Raw genomic sequence first — 14,700 nt, 5'->3', positions numbered from 1 at the left:
CGGTTCTTTGCGTTCTGAATTCACATCCTATTACTACGGTCAACTTTACCTTTCATCTTTCCTGATAGATTCTTTTATATAAACTTCTGGTCAAATTCGAAGCTTTGTACCTATATCAGAAATCTCTCTATAAAACTATGTTAAAGCAGTAATGCGCCGTACTAAATGAATCATAATATTTTTATTCTGACAGGATTCGAGTTCAAATTTTGCTGTGATAAACTTTGGTTTCAACTTTTTGTAATCGATATAAAAGAATCAATTCAAGGAATTAAATTCACTTGAAAAGTGTGAGATTTATCTAAGAAATCAATATAAAATAGAACGAGAAATATTTTGCAATACTTTTTAAAATCCGGCCCTCTCTCGCTCTCTCTAGAGCACAGCCAAAGCAGGATGTTCAATTCTATCTTTCTCTCTTTTCTCGGCGCAGCACTCACCCGTGGGCAAGCTGTTGTTTCTCTCTCTTCCTCCAGCACTTAATCGGAGAGCAATCGGTTGATCTACTTTCGTTTACTTAGTATCAGTACAATACTCATTTCAATGCAATATCGATTTGCTGAATCGCTCGTCTGCCAATTCGCATATGTTCGTTTCCCTGTTTTTATCTCAGCAACATTTTCCTAATATACCTCAGTGTGGTGTTGGGGTCGTTAAATAGTCACGGATGAATGACAACATTTTGTAAGCTGTGTGTTACATTTGAAATTCTTTCTAATTTTGGCCCAAGGCCAGCAAGTTTTGAGGGAAGGGTGCAAGTCGATTACATTGACTCCAGTATTTGACTGGTACATTATTTTATCACCGAGAGGATGAAAGGCAAAGTTGATCTCGGCAGGATTTGAACGCAGAACGTATATAAACGATTCTACCAGCTCACAATGACTACACTAATATTGGTTTCAAGTTTTGGCACAAGGCCAGCAATTTCTGGAGAGGGGTAAGTCGATTACATCGATCCCAGTGTTCAGCTAGTACTTATTTTATCTACCCCGAAAGGATGAAAAGCAAAGTTGACCTCGGTGGAATTTGAACTCAGCCGTATAGATGGCTGAAATGCTGCTAAGCAATTTGCCCGGCGTGCTAACGATTCTGCCAGCTCGCCGCCAATGACCATACTAATATTGATATTAGTTCTCACACGATTTTTTATTAACTTGAAACATTTGCATTTACCTGTGTATACAGGAGTGCTGTGGAGCAGATATTTAACATCAGGTTGCGAGAAAAAATTCCACACCAATCTGACCTCTATCACAACTTTATCGACTTCAAAACGGTATTTGACTGTGTTTAGCACTACGAGTTGTGACAGGTGATGAAGAATAACACCCTCGACAACAGCCTTATCGAATTAATATCTAAGCACTGTATGAAAAGTCAAACAGTGCAGCTCTCCTGAACAACAATGTTGGAGAAATTTTCAAGACAACAATGGGTGTTCGACAAGAATGTATCCTCTCTCCAGTGCTTTTCAATATCTTCCTAGAAAACATCATACAGGAGACACTTCAGGACTTCCACCCTTTTGTTTCCATTGGAGTTTTGTCCATTTTCTACTTGTGATTTGCTGATGATGTTGACCTGATAGGAATCAGTGAAGCAGAACTTCAGGAGCTCACCACAAAATGGAAAAGGTATCTGGAGCAAACAGGATGGAAATCATCCTAGAAAAGAATAAGGTCTTGGTGGTTAATAGTAACAACCAGAACATAGCAACCAATATCATACTGAATGGAGGCACACTTGACGAAGTGGGCACCTTCAAGAATCTAGGATCTACTTTGACTAAAAACGGCAGATTTCAAATGGTGATAGCAAGACTCAGTTTCACCTCTGCTGCCATAATGAAATTCAACACCATATAGAAAAGTAACTCCATTAGTTTTGCAATGGGACTTAAAGTGTACAAGTCTCTGATGACTTTGATCCTTTTGCATCGATGTGAGAGCTGGACTCTTACAGCTGACATGAAGCGAAGAATCCAGGCATTTGAGCACAATTGCTTCAGAAGGGTGCTACGCATCTCGTACACAAAACACAAAACGAACAGCTTCGTCATGCAGCAAGTCAACATATACGCTGACAAACAGGAACCGCTTCTTTCACTGGTAAAAAGACGAAAGCTTGCCTGGTATGGTCACGTATTCCGCCACAACCTCCTGTCCAAAACAGGCCTTTAGAGCATAGTTAAGGGAGGGTTAAAGAGAGGCAGACAAAGAAAATATTGGTTGATGACATCAAGGACTGGACAGGTCACCATACCATTGCTACATATGACAGAAAATAAAAACCATTGGCAACGGTTGACTGCAAAAGTATCGAGAGTGGCACCCCAGCAACTGGTTGCATCTCTGAAGGGAACTTGATGGTGTTACATACAACAATTGAATAAGTAAGACCTCATTTAAGAGATTTCTAAAGGAATAATTACAAGTTTTCACTGCATATGCTAAATAGTAATATGAATTCAGTTCATAATTACTGAGAATAAATTAGATAGAAGAAATGTTTAAAAACTGACTGACATTAGTTTCGAGTAGCATCTGTCGTCATTCTAAGCAGAATAAGAAGAAAAGGGACAAACATCTATCGTAGCATTGAGTGACAGTAGTTCCATGTAGCGCCATAGTTTGTTCTGTAAGGAAAAGTAAAAGACTGATGCTTGAAAAAAAAAAAAAATTAGATACGAGTTGTCGTTTAATTAAAACAATTTAAATGACATGTCTTTTGAATTAAACATAACTTAGAATCATCCACAGCATGCTAAAGCTCAGTTTTTATAGCGATGAAATATTGTTGCCTACGCATCGAAACAGACCAGAATCAATAGAGCTTAGCAAAGAGTTAGCAATAGAAAGAAACAGATTAGAGGGAGAACTAGTTAGCAAACTAGAAGGGGCGACTGGTAAAGGCATCGCAACTGACGTGTTAGCAGCGAGAATGGCTCTTGGCCATTTCTTTGAGGCAAAATGAAGGTTGCGTTATCAGAGCTAAGGCTCGTGCGCTAAAATATGAGGGAACTAAAGGTGCCCGATGGGCTCGAACGGTGGAAATACGACGTCGCAACAAAAGCATGATCGATCGGGTCTCTGACGGATCGGGATGGGTGCGTGCTACATGGTTCTGAGCAGGTGTGTGCGGCTTTTCAGCTGCACTTCGTGCAACTGTTCGGAGGGGGCGATGGGTCAACAACGGTAGCGGACTTTAGTTCGTACCTGGATGGCCTGCCACGGCTCTCGGCAGCGGACGCGAGGTTCTGCGAAATCTGATAACGGACACTGAAATATGATAGGCGATGAGCGACTGCACAAGTCGCAAAGCACCAGATTTAGATGGTCTTCCCTATAAGTTCTATGTATTTATGCCAGATTTGTTTGGCGACCTCTTGGCAGACGTTTACCGCAACTGGCAACAGAACGAGAGAATTCCCAGTGCTGTTAGTTGGGGTGTGGTGACACTGCTGAAGAAGGACGCCAACAGTGGGGGCATACTAGGAAATTTTCAGCCCATAACTCTGCTAAATACAGAGACTAAGATTTTTACCAAGGTGTTAGCGAAAAGGTTGGCGCTTGTCGTTGGTAGTCTAGTAAGGGAAGCACAAACATGAGTAATCCCGAACAAGTCTATCCACAACAATCTCCACCTTATGTGATATATCATAGAGAGGGCTTAAAGCTACCTGGAAGCTGTCCTTAAAGCGGCCGGTTTCGGACCCGCTTTCAGGGGCTGGATCGTTGCAATGCACAGCGGTACCTGCTCGGTGATCAAAGTAAATGGCCATCTATCGAAACCGTTTAGCATTGCACGTTCGGTCCGTCAGGGCTGCCTACCGTCACTTCTTCTGTATGTGCTGGGCCTCGAGTCACTGCTGCAGAAGTTGGAACAGTTGAGGGGCATGTCTTTCGAACTGGAATTCGGAAAAGCAGTGTGTGCATACGCGGACGACGTCACCGTCATGGTGTCGGACGTCTCTGAAGTGGAGACGGTCGGCTACATTCAAGAAGAATATGAGTCGGTTGCAAGGGCTAAAATCAATGCCGAGAAGTCGGTGGGTTTGTGACTGGGCACCTGGAGAGGCAGATCAATGCCATCAGACGTTGGACTGACGGACCAGTTAAACTACTCGGGGTCTGGTTTGGTCCCAACCTCCAAGTGGATAAGAAGTGGGACAAGGTGACGAAGAGGGTGCCCAGTCTTACCTAGAAATGGGCTGAGAGGAAGCTGTCCTTGAAAGGCCGGGCAGAGATGGCGAATACCTACATCGCCTCCATTATCATTTATCGTCTGGCCATCGTGCCTTGCCCCTGTTTTATTGCTTGATCAAGCTGGAGCGTCTCTTGTTCATATTCTTGTGGAAGGGGCGCGTTCCAATGGTCGGGTGGTCAGTCTGCTGTCAGCTCCTCTGAGTGGCGGCTTAGGTATGATGTGGCTTTCGATGCGCAGACATGCGCTCAGGTTGAGTCACCTGCAACGATTTCTAGAAGGTGAACGTGTGTGGGCTCCGTTTGTGAGGCACGTATTTCCGCAACTCTTCTCTTTGATGGATCTGCAGTCCTGGGTGAAGGACAGACCAAGACTGGGCGCCTGGCACATGGAATGTCGTCAGGCGCTCACTGTCCTCTATGAGATCGGTGGATGTTCCACTTTAGCTATTTATAGAGGATTAGTGGCGGGAAAGTACGACGACGTTCTAGGGGAAACCCTGGGCGTTGACGAAGATGAAGTAACTAGTCTGTTCCGGAGGACTTTCCGGTTGGGGACTATTATGGATAATTTCCAGATGTCTTTGGCTTGGCAGTACTACCGGGGGGGGGGGTGCTATCGGTTCGAGATAAACTCTACAGGCACGGATGTGCTGTCAGACGGGCTTATCCGAGGTGCACGCAGAGCGATGAAACCGTTCTGCATGCACTCGTTTAGTGTTAGGTAATTGCTGACTTGTGGAGTTATGTCGCACAGTTGCTGTCGACCGAGTCCATAGTGATGATTGCTCCGCCGCTCTCCTTTAATCGGGCAGGCATGGCAGTTTTTCTTTGCCTGGTTGCTGCGACGAAATAGGTTGTCTGGTGGACGAGGCTGAAAGAAATGAAGACAGAGATGTAATGGATAAGGATTACTTTTATAACGGTTTAACATTATTTGTAAACAATAATATGGTAAATGATTGTGTGGTAAATGATAGTTGATGCACAGTAGGATAGAATGTCGGAGTTGTAATCAGTTTGTAAGGATTGGTTCTTCGTTGATTGCCACTATGTAAAGATGAAATAACAGTGATTGAAGTTGTGATGAAAATATTTATTTACCGTTACATCGAATATACCTTGCCTCGATGGGCAGATGATAAAATCCTAGAGCGTGCGAAATAAAAAAGTTAATTTCAGCCTGTGTGTTCGTATTGCAGTAGTAAAGCATAGAGAGAGAGATATGGTAATGTGCAGAGAAGACAAAGTAAGTTAGTGAAAGTGAGCGAGAGTGGGAAGTTGGGTCTCATAGCTGCTGACAGTAAATTTCAATTCTCCATTTGACCATTGTCTTTTGTAGCTGCCTTGCTTGTGATCATGATTCTAGCATTCCGCTCCCTAACTGATGGTAGCTGTCTCTGACTTGAGTTATCATTCATTAACTAACTGATTGAGTTGTCACGAACCGACTAACTGAGTTATCACCAAGTGATTAAACTGATTTTTGCTTTTTTTTTTTTTTTTGCTTTTATAGCTACCCAGAAGGATAGGCATATTGTTGAGAACAATGGATTTAGTTGGTGGTCTTGTTATCTTAATTCTAGCTTTTGGTAGTCTAGGAGAGGTTAGAAGGGTCAAGTAGTGAAGACATTATTTCGGCCTAGCTAAGGCACCTGGGAAATGTAAAACTGCTGTCACAGAAAAAAAAACCCATTGTTCCACTTTGAGAAAAGTTCTATTGAAGTGTTAATTTAAATTTGGCTATGGTAGATAAATCTACTTCATGCCTGCAAGATCCACTACAGAGACATTCCTCTTTGGTAAGCCCCTCATGGACTTTTTCAAATTTCTCTAAGAAAAGGAAAGTGAGGGTGGAGATGGGGGTGTTGTCCTCGAGCGAATTTATGAAAAGGTGGCAAGAGTGGAAACCTGTGAGTCGGTGGAAAGGAGTTAGAAAAGGTATTTATCCATGGTATTCAGGGTCATCTTGGATGGTGGGGTTCCTCGATCATCCCGAGTGGTCCTCCTCCTCACAACGCCTCAGAATGGCTTTTTGTGTTGTAAATGTAAGAGGTTTATTGTTTTCTTGATGTTTTACTTTGAACTATGTAAGAGGTTTGTTGCCTCAAATATGGTACTTATAAAAAACAATGTGCTCGGGTAAACAGCAATCGGTGGGCGTTGCTGTTGCCCTCATTATTATCATATCGTCTATCATTTCATCTCATTATATCCTTGTCCAGCCCGCAGCTTCCTTTCTTTGTAATGCCTTTATGGCCAATTTAAGGAATAAAACAGGTCCTCGCCCTTCACAATTTAGAAAGAAAATTTTTTCCTTATTGCCGTATACTATGTATACTTCACTTCTTTTAATGTATACTGTGTATACTTCTTTTTCCTCCTTTTTTTCATATCATTCTATTATATGTAACCCCCCACACTTTATGTATTTGTATTGTCCCCCTCACCCTTCGCCCTGGTGGCAAATAAATTAAATCATCATCATTATTATTATTGCCTTTATGGATGGAAGCACTCCGTCGGTTACGACGATGAGGGTTCCGGTTGATCCGAATCAACGGAACAGCCTGCTCGTGAAATTAACGTGTAAGTGGCTGAGCACTCCACAGACACGTGCACCCTTAACGTAGTTCTCGGGGATATTCAGCGTGACACAGAGAGTGACAAGGCCGGCCCCTTGAAATACAGGTACAACAGAAACAGGAAGTAAGAGTGAGAGAAAGTTGTGGTGAAAGAGTACAGCAGGGATCACCACCATCCCCTGCCGGAGCCTCGTGGAGCTTTAAGGTGTTTTCGCTCAATAAACACTCACAACGCCCGGTCTGGGAATCGAAACCGCGATCCTATGACCGCGAGTCCGCTGCCCTAACCACTGGGCCATTGCGCCTCCACAATATTGCCTTTGTACAGCTTCTAACACTGGAGATGTACTACAGTGTCAGCTGTTCACTACCAGTGAACTAAGGTAACTCCTCTTATTTTTCGAGCACCTTCCGGAGTATTCGAGCGGTTCCAAGCAGTGCTGTTTTCTGCAAGTGCTCCACCCTTATTGCAGCCCCTGTTTGTTCCATGTACTTCTCAAGATTTTTACTCACTATTCCCAGGGCTCCGACAATTATTGGTACTACTATCACCTTTTTCATCGACCATAACTGCTTAACCTCCCAAGCTAATCTGTTATATCTCTCGACTTTTCTTTCTTCCTTATCGCATACCTTGTTGTCAGCTCGGCATGCTACATCTATGATCCAGCATAGTTTGCTTTCTTTCTCAATTAAGACTATGTCTGGCTTCCTATTCTCTATCTCATGGTCGCACTGAATCATAAAATCCCACAGGATCTTTGCATTATTATTTTCGATGATGCTTTCGGGTTTGTGGTCGTACCAGTTTTTTGCTCTGTCAAGTCCATGCTTGTTGCAAAGTGTACAATGGACAAGCCTTGCTATATTGTCGTGGTGTCTTTATATTCTTTCTGGGCTAGTGGCGTACATTGGCTGGTAATATGCCATACAGTTTCATCATTTTGTTCACAAATTCTGCACTTACCACTTTCTGATGTGTTGTCTATTCTGTATTTGATGTAATTGGTTCTTAATGCTTGCTCTTGCGCAGCACAGATTAGAACCTTCGTTTCCGGTTTTAAATCACTTTTAGCCATCCATAGCCATCATTTTTCTCTGTCTGTCTTATCTTCAACATCCCTATGAAATTGTCTATGTATTCTTTTCTTTACCCACCTATCATTATTATTATTATTATTATTATTATTATTGAGTGAGAGAGCAGTACATGCCATCAAAGTGACACTGGGGTACAATTATACAAAGCCCAATATACGCATCATGACTAGCCTTCTGATAAGGATACACCAGGCACATGCATTACAACCACATGTGCGCAACATGGTGATCTTATATCAAAATGAACAGTACATGACCTTGCAGGTGGTATCTAGTTAGAATTTTCTTCATGTTGAGTAGCCCATCCCGCTCAAAAGGTCCCTGAATAAAGTTTGTTTAAGGATGATGAACGAAACACCCATATTTCCAGAGGTGAATTATTCGGGATCCGGACAAAAGCCTCCTAGGACAAAAGCCCCATGATCAAAGTGTGTAAGTGGACCAAAGCGCCCCGGACAAAAGCCCCACAGTTATATTTTTCGGTTACTTTTTCGTTTTTTTCCCTTCTTTTTATTTGTTGCAGTCATTAGACTGTGGCCATGCTGGGGCACCACCTTGGGGAATTTTTAGTCGAATGTATCGACCCCAGAATTTTTTTCATGATTTTCAACCAGCACATGAAGTTAAGCCTAGAAGGTCTCTCCACATACTAGAAATAACAACAAAATCTTAAAAATTTGTTTTTATAATTTCACGTAAACAAAAACGGACATCGCGGTTGTAAAAAGAAATTTTTATTTTCCAAAATTCCAATTTTCAAGTAAACAAAATATATTCAATCGAAAATAGATAAGTAGAATAGAATAACAGAACACAAGACTCCTTACTATTCAATGTACATATTGTCTGAATTCTAACAAAAGGGAAAGCATTTACTTTAAGGAGTGTGTAGAAACATAAAAACGATAAGAAGTTCGTTTCAATGACTAGCCTTCGGCGCTATAATTCTGTTAGACCTTCAGCGGCCGAAGGAAGTTCAAAAGGTCAGCTCATTCTCGTTAATCTGCAAGTGTTGAGAGAAGAAAACAAAAAGCACTAAATTGAAATTTTAAAATGCTGATTTTTCTGCGACTAAAAATTCTTCAAGGCGGTGCCTCAGCACGGCCGCAGTCTAATAACTGCAACAAGTTAAAACAAACAAAAAAATCTAGCGTCGATACGTTCAACTAAAAATTCTTCAAGGCGATGCCACAGCTTGGCCACAGTCTAATGACAGAAACAAGTAAAAGGTGAAAAAACAAAACAAAACAAAACAAAACAAAACAAAAAATAACCGAAAAATATAACCGTGGGGCTTTTGTTCGAGGAACTTTTGTCTGTGGGGCTTTTGTCCAAGGGGGCCTTTGTCCTACACTCGAATTATTCAAACCCCAAAGAATTCCTCTCAACACATGACTACGATACTCCTCCACTATTTCTGCTCGTGATCAGAGATGCGCATATCGTCAACCACCAAGGTACATGCTCAACTGGTTATGGTCAAACAATTGATAAGCAAATCTGTGGTATTGAGCAGAATATTTACTGTAGCCCATCTTTTATATCTGTGGGATGATGTCAGCAGCTGGGGAGCTGACCGGAAGAGGCAGCCGGACGCGCGCGCAGCGAGCGGGGATTTCTGCCTTTTTTTCAAGTCAGGTCGTCGAGGGGCTAAGACGGGTGATTCACGTTGTTAAGGTTGGGTGAAGCAGCTGCTATCTCTAGCGTTCGGGTCGGGCTGTGTCGAAGGCTCCGTTACCGTTGAAGGGTCTCCATCAGAGCGAAGAGAAGGTAGGTGCCTTTATTTCGAATCTCTCGCACACACCACAAGCTATTTCGGCGCTCCGTATAAGTCGTCGCCACGATGGCAGCGAAAATCAGGATCGCCAGCGACATCATCAGACCCTTTAATGGTGAAGGCGATGTAATGTCCTGGATTCGTAAAATCAGGCTGGTGGCAAGACTGCAAGGTATAAGCGATGTGGCAAGTCTTATGGCGCTGTATTTAGAAGGGAGTGCGTTGACGCTATATCTTGAGATGGAGGAGGAGGAACGCCTGAGCGAGGAAAAGATTGAGCAACGTTTGCGGGATGCCTACACAGAGTGTGAATACACAGCTTTTGCTAAGCTGGGTACGATCAGATGGACAGGAGGACAGGTGGACGAGTACGCGGCAGAAGTTAGAAGGTTAGCGACGTTGGCTGGGTTTACAGGAGAAGGGCTGGAGAGAGCAGCGCGCCTGGCGTTTGTAAATGGGTTCCCCGACGATGTAGGGATTCACCTACAACGATTGCCCGGGATTAAAAAGATGGCGCTGAGCGAACTTGTGACACAAGCCCGCGTGTTGACGCGATACTTTGGGCGGAAGGCGATAGCGATGGCGGTGACGGAGGTGCGTAAAGACGGACGACGACCGGAGAAAGACGTACAGAAGCCTACCATGCAACGACAGCGGCCGTTCTCAGGTCGGTGTTTTAAATGTCAGGGGTCGCACATGGCGCGGGACTGTACGCAACCGGGGCCCGTTTGCGACCAGGGAAACGACCGCGGGGAAGTTGCTGCCTCTCGAACTTTCCCCGCAAACGAGTAGAGGCGCTATTGGAGATGCTGCCATTAATTGACGTGGAGGCCGAGGGGAAGACGTTCAAGGCCCTCGTGGATACGGGCTGTACGACCACCCTTGTGACTTCAAGGGTGACGAAGAAATGGAACGGGGCAAGTAGCGTCCGGGCGGTCGACGGCAGCGAAGTCCGTTGCAGAGGCAGCAGCAAGGTAGAGATAGTGGTGCGCGGCGCTAAGGCTGCAGGTAATTGTGGCTGAACGCGTGATAGATGGGGTTGATGTGGTGATGGGGATGGACGCCATCAACCGTCTCGGTGGCGTCAGTGTTGTGGGAAATGAGGTCACGTTCGGAAGCGTGGGGGCGTCGTGCACTGCGAGTCAGGATCGCCAGAGAGAGCAGAGCCCCGCGAGGGACTGCGCCGCTTACACCATCGAGAACAAAGACTTCCAGGCGGCGTTCGATGGTCAGCGGTGGACGATAGAGTGGCGATGGAAGGACGATCCCCCGATGCTGTGAAAAACAGAGTGAGCTGTTACCAGCATACTCTGAAAGGCCACGCCAGGGTTGAGTCTGAAGACGAGGTGGAAAGGTGGGTCGAGGAAGGGGTCCTTGTCCCTTAGAAGGAGGAGGTAGCGGGCGGAGTGCTGCCCCTGATGGCGGTGGTGCAGCCTACGAAGGGAAAAGTCAGACCGGTGCTGGACTTCAGAGAGCCAAACCAGCATATATCGTGTCACACGGGAGGTGAGGCGACAGAGGTTTGTGGCGAGACGTTACGTGCGTGGAGACAGTCGACCGAGGCAGCGACAATTGTCGACTTGAAATCGGCATACATGCAGCTCCATGTGAGCGACAAACTGTGGCGATATCAGCTGGTGCGGTACAAAGGCTGGACGTACTGTTTAACCAGGCTGGGTTTCGGGCTGAATTCCGCTCCGAAGATCATGGCGGCAGTGCTTAAGTTCGTCCTAGGGAAAGACGGCAAGATTAGAAAGGCCACCAGCTCCTACACTGACGACATTTTGGTGGACGAAACTGTAGTGCCAGCCAACGAGGTAGTTAGACATCTGGAGAAGTTCGGACTGATTGCAAAGCCACCGGAGTCGATGGAAGGGGGAGCCGCGCTGGGGCTGAAGCTGCGAAGAGATAGATCGGGTGAATTGGTGTTCCGGAGAGGGAATGAAATCCCAGAGCTGAGTTCCAGCGTCAGCAGGGAGAGCTGTTCTCGGTGTGTGGGAAGTTAGTCGGTCACTACCCGATCGCTGGATGGCTACGCACAGCGTGCAGTTACACCAAGAGACGAACGGAGGGGGGAGAGTTGGGGCGACAAGGTGGGAGAAGGGACGGTGGCGATGATGCAGGAAATCCTAGAGAGGACGAGAGCGGAAGATCCGGTCAGGGGGAACTGGTACGTGCCCAAGATGGAATACGGGACTGTCTGGTGTGATGCTAACAGTATAGCGATAGGGGTTGTGTTGGCAATCGAAGGCGCTGCGGTGGAGGACGCGGCCTGGCTTCGGAAAGCAGATGACTTCAACCACATCAATGTCGCCGAATTAGACGCGGTGCTGAAAGGGGTGAACTTGGCCCTGAAATGGGGGCTGCGCACAATTGAAATCCGGACGGATTCGGCCATTGTGCTTGGCTGGGTAGGATCGGCGATCACCGGTGAAAGGAGAGTACGGACGAAAGGTGCCTCGGAGATGTTAGTGAAGCGCCGTCTAGGAGTTCTAGGTGAATTGATCGCCGAGTTCGGACTGAAGCTGAATGTGGTTTTCGTGCCTTCGGAGAAAAACAGGGCGGACGCACTGACCAGGGTGAAAAGAGCGTGGTTGGAAGAACCGGAGGAGGCCCGGAAAGGGATAGCTGCGGCGTGTCGGTTGGATGACTCTGAACTGAAGAGACTGCATGCTATGCATCACCTGGGTGTGGACAGGACCCTGTATCTGGCGAAGAAAATTGATGCTGACGTCACTAGGAGAAGCATCCGGAAAGTGGTCGGGAGCTGCAACAGGTGTCAGTCCATCGACCCTGCTCCGTGTGGGCATGAACAGGGAAGCCTTTCGGTGGGGCACAACTGGAAAAGGCTAGCTGTGGATGTGACGCACTACCATCAGGGAATGTATCTCTCCATGGTCGATTGCGGGCCATTTGGATGGAGTTGAGAACGGGCACTGCTGACGAGATCGCGCATATCTTGAACGGGATTTTTTAGAGAGAGGTCCCGTGGAAGAACTGCTGATGGACAATGGGGCGGCGTTTCGTTCGGAAGCATTGAGGGTTATGCTTGATCGGTGGAAGGTGCGTCGCTTGTTCAGAGCAGCGTATAGGCCGAGCGGTAACGGGATCGTCGAGAGGCACCATCGGACAGTCAAGGCCATAGCGGAAAGAGGGCACATTTCGCCGCTTGAAGCAGTTTTTTGGTACAACTTGTCTCCCCGATCCGGACAAGCTGAGGAATCTGTGCCGCAGAGAGCTGTATTTAAATATGAATGGAGGCACCCGAGCAAAGCGCCGGAGGGCCACGAGGAAGAGAAGGGACCCGTTTGCGTGAAAATAGGGGAGGAAGTCTGGGTTAAGCCACCAAAGGCGCGCTGTACGTCTCAATGGCGCAGAGGAACGGTGACGGCGGTCAATTCCAGAAACAATGTCTCCGTGGATGGAATGCCGCGACACGTCTTGGACCTTCGCAGGATTGTCGCTTCGACGGACGACGATTGTGGAGAGGGGGAGAACGAGGTGCCCAGCTTGAGAAGATCTCGACGCGTAAGGCGCCCTCCCGGTTGGATGGTGGACTACGACATGGAGTAGAGAGATTGTGATCTTTAAGATCAGGGTGGCGTGTGGGATGACGTCAGCAGCTGGGGAGCTGACCGGAAGGGGCAGCCGGGACGCGCGCGCAGCGAGCGGGGATTTCTGCCTTTTTTTCAAGTCAGGTCGTCGAGGGGTTAAGACGGGTGAGTCACGTTGTTAAGGTTGGGTGAAGCAGCTGCTATCTCTAGCGTTCGGGTCGGGCTGTGTCGAAGGGTCTCCATCTGAGGTCTCCAACCACGCCTTTATATCGAATCTCTTGCACACACCACAATATCAAAACAAAACAATGTACATGATAACACTTCCAATCAGTTAAGATCAGAAGCCGGTACTACTTAAGAAGAGTGGTCCCGGTGCACGCACTCGCGTACTCGCGCATCCGCGCTAGCTAGTCGTGACTAGTCAATCCTAAAACGACAACCTAGCAAAGTAAAGAAAAGACAAAATAATTTTTTTACACAAAGTAAATAATTTTTTAAAACAAAGTAAATAAAACACAAAAACACAAAGTAAGGATCGACTAGTCACGACTAGCTAGCGCGGATGCGCGAGTACTTCTTAAGTAGTACATAGAAGCCATGAGACCCACTGTCTGGTATAGCATCGTTATTCTTCTTCTTCTTATTATTATTATTATAATAAAAGAATTAATTACTATTATTATTATTATAAAAACCCTTTGTAACCTTTCGTCTTGTTTTGTCCCTTTATGTTTACTAATCATGTGTGTCAGCCCTTGTGGCCAATAAAAAGAATTAATTATTATTATTATTATTATTATTATTATTATCATCATCATCTAATTTGAGTGATCAAACGAAATCAAAGAGATAGAAAGTTGAAGAAAAGTTTTAAATGTTTTTATAAAATGATATATATATATTTATTTTATATAACTGCATCCAAGGAATTTTTAACTTCAGTTCAAAGAAACAGGAGAAAGAAAGAAAGAAAGAAAGATCGATAGATAGATAGAAAGAGAGAGAGAGAGAGAGAGAGAGAGAGAGAGCGAGAGAGAGAGACTAATCAATCTAGCATATAACCGCAATTATTTCACCTACAGTGGAGGGGGTCAAAGACAAATCGACCCCAGTGAAATTTGTATGCAGAGCCTTAGAGGGATATAACTAAAGAGAGCAAGATGTGTTGTCTCGCATTCTACTGATTCTACCAAGCATAGCCTTCTCGTCATAAATCACTAAAAGTTATTGGAATAAATCGAAGTTTCTGCGCAGTAATCTATAATGAACTAAAGAAAATAGATCCACGAACAAAGAAGCAAAAACTCAAGAATATTTCATTTGAAAATTAATATAATAGTGAAAGATAGCCTTTAAAATAAATCTTATTTAAAATAATGCGATAAATAAAATATATTTAGCTTCTTTCTTTTGTGATTTGTGCTTGTTACAAACTGTGCTTGTTGCGAACTAATTATATACGAAACTGTGTCCAT

The sequence above is a fragment of the Octopus sinensis genome, linkage group LG4 (assembly GCF_006345805.1).
Source record: "Octopus sinensis linkage group LG4, ASM634580v1, whole genome shotgun sequence".
Taxonomy (NCBI): Eukaryota; Metazoa; Mollusca; class Cephalopoda; order Octopoda; family Octopodidae; genus Octopus; species Octopus sinensis.
Note: the sequence above shows the minus strand (reverse complement) of the source record.